Here is a 10,662-nt window from a genome sequence, read left to right on the forward strand (position 1 = left end):
ATTTTTATTGTGCGAGTGTCTGATAAATATATATAAATTTACTCATATAGAATTTTTATATGCTTCGCCGCGTACACTTGAAGTACCTCAATTAGACCGTAAGTTGGATTCAAACCAATCAAAGTTTAAATAGTTGTTATGTTTAACGAATAAATGAATACAAATACAAATTAAAAAATTATAATTAATAAAGTATTGTCAAAGATCATGGTAGTTGGCATGAAGTTTCATTGCATTTCGTTTTCCTTATTGCCACACAATTGCGGGCCAATGTGGCAACTCTTTGTCATTATTAACTACAGCACTACAGCAAATACTCAAGACGACATGGTTTTTAAATTGATCAGCAGATTAGCATTGAATTTTTTTAAATTAAATTTTTCGCTGTTTTTCAATGTACAGGGGTGGTCAAAAGTGTCATCAAAACATTTCATCAACACATTTTTTGTTTAAGCCCTAGGAAAAAAGTGAAGAAGTAGATTTATACATAAATTTAAAAATTTCAATGGGTACTGAATGGGTTTAGGAAAGTTTTGTATCATTTAAACGGCATTTTGAAGACCTTTCCATTGATGCCAAAAAGTAAACGGAGTTACTTTAAATAGAGAGTATATGTAACTTTAGTTTTGTGTAAATACTTTTGACCAAGGAAAAAATTCCTTGAATATGGACTAGAAATTTTATTGGGTGTGGTTCACAAATATCTAGAGATAGTGATAATTGCTTGCGGTATATATTAAAATAAAATCTTTAAAACTGATTTGTATGCCTCTTAAATCAATTTAAAAATTTATTGTATTTAATTTTAAAAATGTAAATTTTTTTTTTTAGTTTTTCAATCTTTATGTCAACAACTAAAATTTGTTAGTCAGAGAATTGTAGAATAAGCCTGAATATAAATATATATTTTCGTTAGAAGTATTTTAACATTAATTATTACTGTGATTCATGCCAAATATTTTAATTGCGGTCATTGATATTTCAGATTTAGTTCATAAAATAATGCCAACTCCAATTGAATTGAAAATGTCAATTCTCCAGTCCAATGCTTGTCAAACCTGTGGAGTTTAGCAAGTGCACAAACCATATGACAGCAGTCTGATCATTTAGCGTGCACGCCAACCTTATACGTCACTTAAAAAGCTGGCAATATGAGCTTTTATACTTTTTAAATGCTGCGCACGAATTTTGAAGCTTACCTGCAATTAAAATATTAAAAGAAAAACATTAATTAAGCTTTTAAAAAACAAAAACAATTAGGAAAAAGTTTAGCGTTCAATTTTCGGTGTGTTAGAATGAAAAAATAAAAATATATATTGTTAGGTAAATGAATACCATTTTCCTGAGATACTAATCTATTATATTTTATTAGGCATACTATTTTTATAAAAAGTCAATATCATTATTATTCAGCATACAATAGGTGTATTCTAAAATTATGAATAGAATGGAACGCACAGAGTACCATTTAGTTGAACACTCTCAATTTAGAGCACCCCAACTTTTGTTTTTTTAAAACTAACACGAGTCTCTGCACACAATAAATTAGGTGTAAACATTTATTGAACTTTATTGTGCTGATTAGATAATAAACTCTTTTAATGTTCTTCGATCCGACATTAAGCTTTGTCACCTTTCAGGCTCAAACAATAGTACCAATCAGTACTTTGGCAAGCAAAAAATAAAAAGAAGAGCTCGTATAATAGTAGAGAATTATGTTTTCACCTTTTCGCGTGTGGCTGACTTTATTGTATGAGGTTTTTCCCCGTATCATAATATTGTTAGCTGCAACCAACGGAACCCAGACTCCTAGATTTATCATGTCCCAGATTTATCATGGAATTTTTAAATTTGTTTTTGAAGCTAGCATTAAAATAGTTTTTCAGACAACATTTTTACATTAAAATATTTTTATTTGTCTTTTTATAAAGCGGAAATTGGAAACACTTCAAAGTATTATCGATATGCTAAGACGTCGGCAAAAAGTTGAAGGTAAATATCAAATACATAAAGTTCCTCATTGCTAAATGTATGGCCTGATCTAATAGTTGTTCCAATTAGATGCGCTGAGTAAATTGTAATGTAAATGGAATTCCAAAAGCAATTACAATTACAATTGCAATTACAACTCTTTTTCCAATGTAGATTGCAATTAGCGCATTTTTCTTTAGGGTTGAAGACGGGGGCCGTAACATAAGTCTCTTAGGGGCTGGTAATACTGGCAATAAAAACTAACGGTGCATATAGCCAAAGCCATAGACATTGATATATTGAATAATGTATTTGTGGAGAAGACAATGTTCAAGCATAAGAAAAAGAAATACCATGTGCTTGAGTTGAGATTGCTGAACTAGCAGATACTCTCTAAGAATCGGTTTATACTATGTCTATACCACTAGTAGGGTCTTTGACAGAAAATTCCCAACAACATATACTTTCTTCTTGTATAATTTGTATTATTGTTATTGTTACCCGAACATTATGAAATCAAAAAAAAAAAACAAGGTTATATAATAATATAATAGAATAAATTTTTCTAAGCTACATATAACTATTAAATATATATTATCAATAACTGATACTTACTTCTTATATAACTTTAATAATATTTATTTGACCATTATGCAATTTTCAGAATAGCAAGGTAATGTGCTAAAATGTAAGAGCTTCACATATAGTATTCAATTCTTTGTTAAATCCTCAAATAATTCGAAGTAAAAAAAAATATATATACGGTGTCTACAAACCTGATAAGTAGTCTTTGAGGACAAGTTTCTATACGCATATTTCTTTCCTTCTGTTTTTGTTACATACCTTTTTATACAAACAAAACAAAATACCCCTCTTTAAGCATATTCAATGTCTATAAGGTATAGCATAACATTCGCATAATGCTGGCCAATGATTTGTTAACAAAACGCATTACAATCTTAGCCGGGGCTTTGTTAATTGCCAAATCTACTTTGACCAACCAACCGACTCCAACACCGACACCAACTCCTGCATGGAGTCGGGTCGCGGAAACTGGCCATAAATCCAATCCAAAGCTTGCAGGCGGGACTTGGCTTATGGCTTCAAGGAACGCTCTCAAGTGCAACGCATAAATATTTATACTCCATCCACTTGGCTGCCTGATTTTGGCCAACGCCAATGACCGCCCAAAAAGCAAAAAATGAAAGTTGCACCAGTGTCAACCGGTGGCAGAGCCACAGTTTGATATCATTTTATTGCCTGTCCCCCCCTTCCGCGGTCCCACTTCAGTGCCTCCCTCTACTCCTTCTCTGCATCTTAACCTTGTCGGAAGCTTTGCCGAAGCCGGCCAAGAAATATGTGAGAGTCTTGCGCGGAACCAACTGAATACAATTTCTTTGGCTCGACTTTAGTTGTGTATGGTATGTGTTGTGTGTGTGTGTGTGTGCTGTGTATACATATAAGTATACATATGTGCTTTGCATAAAGTTCAAATTGCAACTGTGGTCCATGTCCATTGTTTGTTGTGGCTCAAAACGCCCTCCGGTGAGTGCTCCCATTAATTTTGAACTTCATCTGTGGTTCAAGCCACTTGAATGACTTAATGAATCAACATACGAATGACATATGAATGAATGAATTAAAGAGACGCAAATAGTTGCAAATGTGGGCAGCCAACAAAGTGGGCTTACTATGAAAGATGCGTGTGTGGAGTTTTGATCTCTTTTTTATTTATATTTTTGTAGGGGTCGTTCAACGTTTCAGTTGAAGACGTTGCACTCTTAAGTGAATTGAAGCACTTGAACGTTGAAGGTTAAAGGTGTAGATAATATTGAAATAAAATTGAAAATAGTTACAGATGGAATGGGAAAAACATAAATAAAGAGATTTAAATGTTCTCCAAAGTAATCTCAAATTTTTCCACTTCTAGCGCAACTTAAGCTATATTTAGTTCTATTTATAATATCTCTATAGATCCGAGTAAAATTCTGCATAATCCCTAATGGAGTTATAAATTATAGCAAAGTGAGCACATGGTAATTTTTGTAGTTGTTTTTGTTGGACAATTTTGTGTTATTAATTTAAAATTATGTTTTAAGGACAATTGGTCATTCTATGGCTCTTTATAATTCTATATATAGTTGAAATTCCTGGTCCTAACAAAGAGTTTTAATACCAAAACACTAAAGATATGCTAATAAGTAGTGACATGATAACAATTTCGAACAAATACATTTTTTAACTCAAAAGCGGGACAAGGAATTGAATTTAGAACTATGGTTTCTTGGTGAAAACAGCTTAGAATTGACCGTAGACTACGAATTTGGGTAACTGTTTTCAATTTGTTTTAGCCAATACACATACGATATAAATATACATACATAATAATCTATGTTTTTATCAATCTATCTATTTGTATATCTGCCAAACTATCTAACAATCTGCATACCGATTTAACTGTCTTCTAGACAATTTATCAATATGTCCATTCATCTGTCTTTTTATACAACATTTTTTATACACATATCTATTAAAGCCATTTTAAAATTCTTTTACTAATTTGAAACTAATTTCTGCATTGAAGTAAACTGTTTGATTACATTTTTGTAATAGCTGTAGAGAACTTTTAACTTTTCAGAGGTGTTGGCTTGGTTCAGTTTACAAACATGTTTTTAATTGAGGTTTTAAAAATGAGCTAATTCTAGTCAGGGCTAGTTCTGGGTTGTCCGTTATAGAACAAATCTAGTCTAAAAAAGAAGAAGCGATTCAAAACTAGTTCAGTGTAAAAAAAGGCTAAAAAGCTGTAAAGTTTATGTTTGATATGTGGGCTAACGAAAGTAAATAAATATATTTATATATTTTAAAAAACTACATTTAATTTACCACGAATAATTGAAACTAGTTAAATATTCTATACAAAAAATACTCAAATATATATTTTTATTAGATACAATGTAATTCAATTTGGACTTAAGAGTTAACAAAATTAAGCGCTTAAATAAGTAAATTGTGTAATATTTGAAGTGCCTTTTAAGTAAATATTATATGTAGGCCATCGAAATGATCACCAAATGTGCTATCGTGTATAAAAGTGGTACACATACTTTAGCTATCTAAGTGCACTGCAATTTGAGCGATGTTTGAGCAATAAAGTCAACAATGTGTATAAAAATCAATAATAAGCTGATCAACAATCTTGTAAAACGCTCATGATCATTGTTAAGTAGAGAGCTTGGGAGCTTACAAAAGCTTGAATTAAACCAACCAAGCGTCTGTCTTAAAACGTTAGCCAAAACACGTAGACAAAGACACAGCTAAAGATGAAGACGACGAAGACGAAGACGAAGACGACGACGACGAAGACACGACGAAGACACGACGATGACTATGACGAACGTCGAATGAAAACGAAAGTGCAATCGAAATGCTCATGGCAAAAAAAAAAAACAAACTATAAAAAGACAAAAAAGAAAAGTTATCCCCAGCACATCGAAGACTTGATACCCTTGCAAACTATTAAAATTGTTTGGTTGTTTACCAAATTGTCATTGATATCTCTAGAATCTTGTGAAGCACACTTGAATGTTGAATTGTGTACTTTAGCTATAAGTTCATATAATAAATAATTTAATTTTATAAAATTATGTTGAAGTACAAAAAAGTTTTTTTTACAAAAATTCAGTTTAAAAATTAATTAAATAAACATTATTTATACAATCACGAAGTAGTCCGGTTTTAAGACAAAATTGTTAAAAATTTGCTTATCAGTGATAAGTTATCATGAAATACACACTTTGTAAAATTATTTAAAACATCTCCATACACAATAGTCTTTTTTATACTTAACCTTAAAATTGAACTGATCATTTCCAAGACAATTGGTGATTTATTAATCCGATTTTAGCTAAATTCGATCAGTATATGTGAAATATCATTCATTTTTATCACTATTATAAAATCTTAGTTCTTGCATTAAATTTTAAATTGTAATAAAATTTGGTCAGCTTTTTTTTAGTTACATAACTGTAGAAGTATAAATAAATTTATATTTTAAGCGTTACAAATTTCGAGAGAAAACGAGTATACCCTTTGCACGGGTATAGCACAAGAAAAAAAAAGTTGTCTTGGGCTTGGACCTGGGCTTGGACGTGGACGTGGATTGTTGGAAAAGCTTCAAGACGGAGCTGAAACCGTTGCTGAAGCGAGCTTTTCGGGGTTGAGTGGCGTCGGCGTTAAACCGATTTGTTCATTGAACAAGACGAGCCCGTGGCGTGCGTATCGTGAAGTCAACGTCAGCGGCACTGTATGCCGTCGAAAGTGCCGAAGAGCGTCAATTACATAAAAAAAATAACGCACAAAGCAAAAACAAAAGAGATCAAATTGAATAAAACACAAGAAAATTACATACATCGCGATCTCAGCTGTAAATTATCCACAAAAATAACAAAACGCGTGCAATTTTTAAATCAAAACGAACTTTGTCCCGCAGCAACAAATTGTTTGCTTGCTTATTTTTTTGTACATTTTTTTTTTTTTTTGGTTGTTGCAAGAGAAAGAGAAAAAGAGAGAGAGGAGAGAGAGAGAGAGATACAGAAGTGAACAGTCAGCATTATGTGTGAAACAAAGGAAAGTGGCAATCCGTTGCGTTTGTGGTAACTGCACACAGCGAGCAACAGCAGCAACAGCAGCAACAACAACAACATCTGCGGCAGCAACAACAACTGCAGCAACTGCAACTGCGGCAGCCAACAACGTCAGCGGCAACAAGTGGAGGCAAGTTGACAAAGTCTGTTGTACTTGTAAGCACACACACTCACACATACACACACTAACACACACACAAATAGACACATGCACGCACTTGATTTACTTGTCCTAATTTTCACTTTTTGGAAAGCGCGCGAACGTCTCTCACCAACAAAATTCGCTTATGCAACAGGCAAGAAATTCAACTTGAATTTCGATAGCGATAACGGTTACGATACCGATTGTTAAAGATCGATTACAAATTCGTGCAACGTTTTTGAAGTTCTTATGTAAGTGCAATTCGTTAAGCATTAACAACAACAACATAAAGTCTTGCCCATTTTTCTCCCTCTGTTTCCCCCCTTTGAAAATACGTTAACACTTTCTACGATTCGACAGACAGGGCCGCCTCGCACCTTCCAAGCAAATTATTATCAATTTGTGCACGTCTGTTGCTATAAATAGCCAATCATGATGCCGCAAACCTAAAACGTTTAAATCGAAACCAGCTAAAAGGAAAGCAAAAGCGCCACTATCATTACCAATATCAATCAAATCAAACATATTCGTACATATTGCCAAATACCAGATGATACTAGTCCCTGCTTGTGGCGCCACTTTATTTGTGGCATTCGCTAGCAAAATCAAGTTCATAGCCAAGTTAGCGTATATAGACCAAGGCTAAAGCGGAAAATGCAGTAAAAGCGATAAAAAGCGGAAAAGCTTACTTAAACATGTCATGAAAAACTTGATATTATATCTAAACCAAAATATATGATCAGTATGGAAGCATCAACAATGTTGTAGTCCAGACCGCTCAACTAAAAGACACCCTGTGCTTAACCCTAAAATGTTCTAACACATATCACATGCATACAAATATCCGATCTTAAAATGACAGTTGGGTTTAAAATATTAAAAGAATTACAGAAATTTCATTCTATTTAATATATTTAATGGTTTTGAAGCATTCATAAAATTAATAATATATTGTCTTTAGTAGGATTCTTCAAAAAGTTAGAAGTCTTTTTATTAAATATTTTTACAGCTTTGCAAATCTTGGGAAGTTAAGAAAAACAATTGAGACGACAAAATAATTGTTGTAAAATATTGGATAGAGATTTAAATCTAATAACTGGTTCCTGAAACTGAATTTAAATTTTGAAAATTTACACTCTTGGAACATATATTTCGAGCTTAAGGCTATTGATACTGCGATTCGGATTCTAATTGATTTTTGCAGAAATATGGCACAACATTCAAACTTTAAGCTGAACTTAAACAGAATTTGCATTAAATAAATGATAGCATGAGTATCATTTTATCTGGCAATTAAATCTTGGAATTATCTTCATTATAAGATTAGGAAAAGAAAAAAAGGAAAAGGTAAACAAATCTTTGGAAATGTTATAGCTATTGCTATAGTTAAGAAAATGCCAGAAGATATTTCACAACTGTGCTGCAACTTTTCCATGTGAAGCGCTAAAATTATGCCACTTTTTGTGGAATTGCCAAATGCCATAATCTACAAAATAGGAAAAGGAAAAGAAATGTATTGCAATAGATTTTAGACATGCAATAGCCATTAGGTTGAGGTATGCATCCAGATATTTAGCTAATGTAGCAAAAAAGTTGTACTTTTTATTAAAAAAAAAAAAAACAAAAACAAAAAAATGTCCCTGGGAAGATCAACGAAAAAGATAACAAAAAAAAACCATGTGTACAATGTACACTGTACATTAACATCAAAACTAGCTAATAAGTGCGAGTATTTTATATGGTGTTATGGGTAAAAGCAAAAAGAAAATATGTAAGGTTTAAGTACTTTGTGGCCGGAAATACGAATGTCACCTGGCACGTGTAACTAAATATAAACTAACTCATTTAGCTAGCTGACTAATTAGAGACGCGTTTTGATTCAGTCAACGCCATGCGAGCGTGACTCGAGCGAGAAAGTGTCAAGACCTGCAGTTAGTTGACCCACTAACTGCCAACAAGCAAAAATAAACCGACATATACATAAAATGAAAAAAAAAAAAAAGCCCAAGCAAATGTCATCAATTATATATGCCGTAAAAGTAAGCCCAGTCATAATTAAAAGCTGTCAAATCATAATTGACAGATAGTCAGACAGACAGACGAAACAACTGTACCAGCCAAATTGTCCGAGCTGAGGTGGAGGCTGAGCTCAGTTTCTAACAATGTGTCAATTGCATAATAACTAACAAACAATCGACAATAATAATAACAACAACAACAACAACAACAACGACAGCTGCTCATCGGGGAAACTGAAGCTGGTAGTTCAGTAGTTTGTCAGGTTTGTAGAGCTTATAGGGTTGCGGGTTTTATTTTTTAGCTGTCTTCATATACATACGACTTCATGTATGTGATGTAAAACGCGAAGACGGCAAACTATTCAATGAGAAAAGCCCAAAAAAAAAAAAAAACAACAAGATTGCGTCAGGGCAAAGACTGTTAATGCGGATTGTATAGGACCGGCGGTTGGTGCCCCAAATCTTAACGGCGTCTGTCCCAAGGGCGTTGCATAAATTAGCGCCATGTTGCAGTGCACACGCTTAAGATGTGATCAGCGAACGATCAGCGATCGACAATGTTGCGTTTGCATTTTATTAACGGATTTTTTTCCCCCTTGTTTATTTCTATTTTCTCAGATGGGATTTTAGTTGTTTCGGATTTTTGTTGTTTCGCATTTGACTCAGTTATAAGCGAACCGCGAAGACGTTGCAACGTGTCGCTGCCAAAAATATTGGCAACAAGTGTACTGTTACTTTTTGCAAATGTAAGAGGAAGCAACACGCGTTTAATAATACGAATTGAACTCGGAACATTTTGTGACATAGTAAACAAAAAAAATTAAATTAAACTTTCGTTGGCCAAGGAGAGTAGGAAGCTTTATCCGAAATAAAAATGAATAAAAAATAAAACCACTCCTGCTTCGTAAAATCGATGGTCGCTTTGGGATTGCTTTCACTGCTATCGTTTAAATCGACCACGACAACACGTTGATAGTAGACTGGAAAAACCGCAGGCAATGTTTACCGGACGGCAAGCAATTAAAGCTGACACTGCCACTAAGACTATGGAGTCTGATAAACCAAGTAGAGGGGGCGACTTAGGGGGCGGGGTGGAGTAGACAAACCAAATAACGAAATTGCATTTTACAATCATATGTACAAAACTGAAACAGAAAAATTGACGAGGATTGCGGTGAATACAAAGTTGCTTTTCCGCCTGACGGCATTGAACTTGAAAAACTTGAACCGCCAACAGCAGACACAGAGAGACAGAGAGAGAGCGAGAGAAAGAGAGAGTGGGAGTGGAAACGGGGGAAAGATCGAGACGCATGTCTATAATGAGATGCTGTTTTGACATCATCAATTAAATGTTTATTTTTAAAATTTTAATTTCAATCTGCGATTTGATAACTTTTTTTTTATATCTTCTGCTTCTTTGCTTTTTTTGTGCTTGCGAAAAATGTAAACAAGTTCGTTGCCTAAGTCTTTTGTTTATCAATGAAAAGCGACCGCGCGTAGTTCGTGTGTGTGTGTGATGTTCATTCAAATGCGCCAACAATTGACCAACGATTGGTCAACGCCATCACTTCCGCGCATTTAGGCCGCTACTTAAGTACTAAAAACTAGTTCAAAATCTTGTTTGAAATGTTGTTCGAAATGTGGTTGCATGCAAATGAATAAAATGCGCTGGCTACACGTTTAGCTGATATGGTTATGGCCCTCGTAGAGTGCATTTTTAATTTGTCACGAGTTGCAAATTGTACAACACATTAAGGGAATCGTGTCAGTTATATAAAGTTTTTTTTAAATTGAATTTTAAACATAAGCACCTTTGTCAAGTTTCATTAAAAAAGTTCATTTTGCATTTATTTTAAAATTCCATTGAAAAGAGAACGCCAACTTATTT

The 10,662-nt window shown here is 33.6% G+C and overlaps 1 protein-coding gene across 2 annotated transcripts in view; it reads right to left on the bottom strand.

The window, feature by feature from the left end:
- Window positions 1-10,662, bottom strand: part of LOC117793916 (flotillin-2) — a 124,947-nt gene that overhangs the window by 60,125 nt on the left and 54,160 nt on the right. The window lies entirely within an intron of this gene.

Source organism: Drosophila innubila, chromosome X (assembly GCF_004354385.1).
Source record: "Drosophila innubila isolate TH190305 chromosome X, UK_Dinn_1.0, whole genome shotgun sequence".
NCBI classification, from domain to species: Eukaryota; Metazoa; Arthropoda; class Insecta; order Diptera; family Drosophilidae; genus Drosophila; species Drosophila innubila.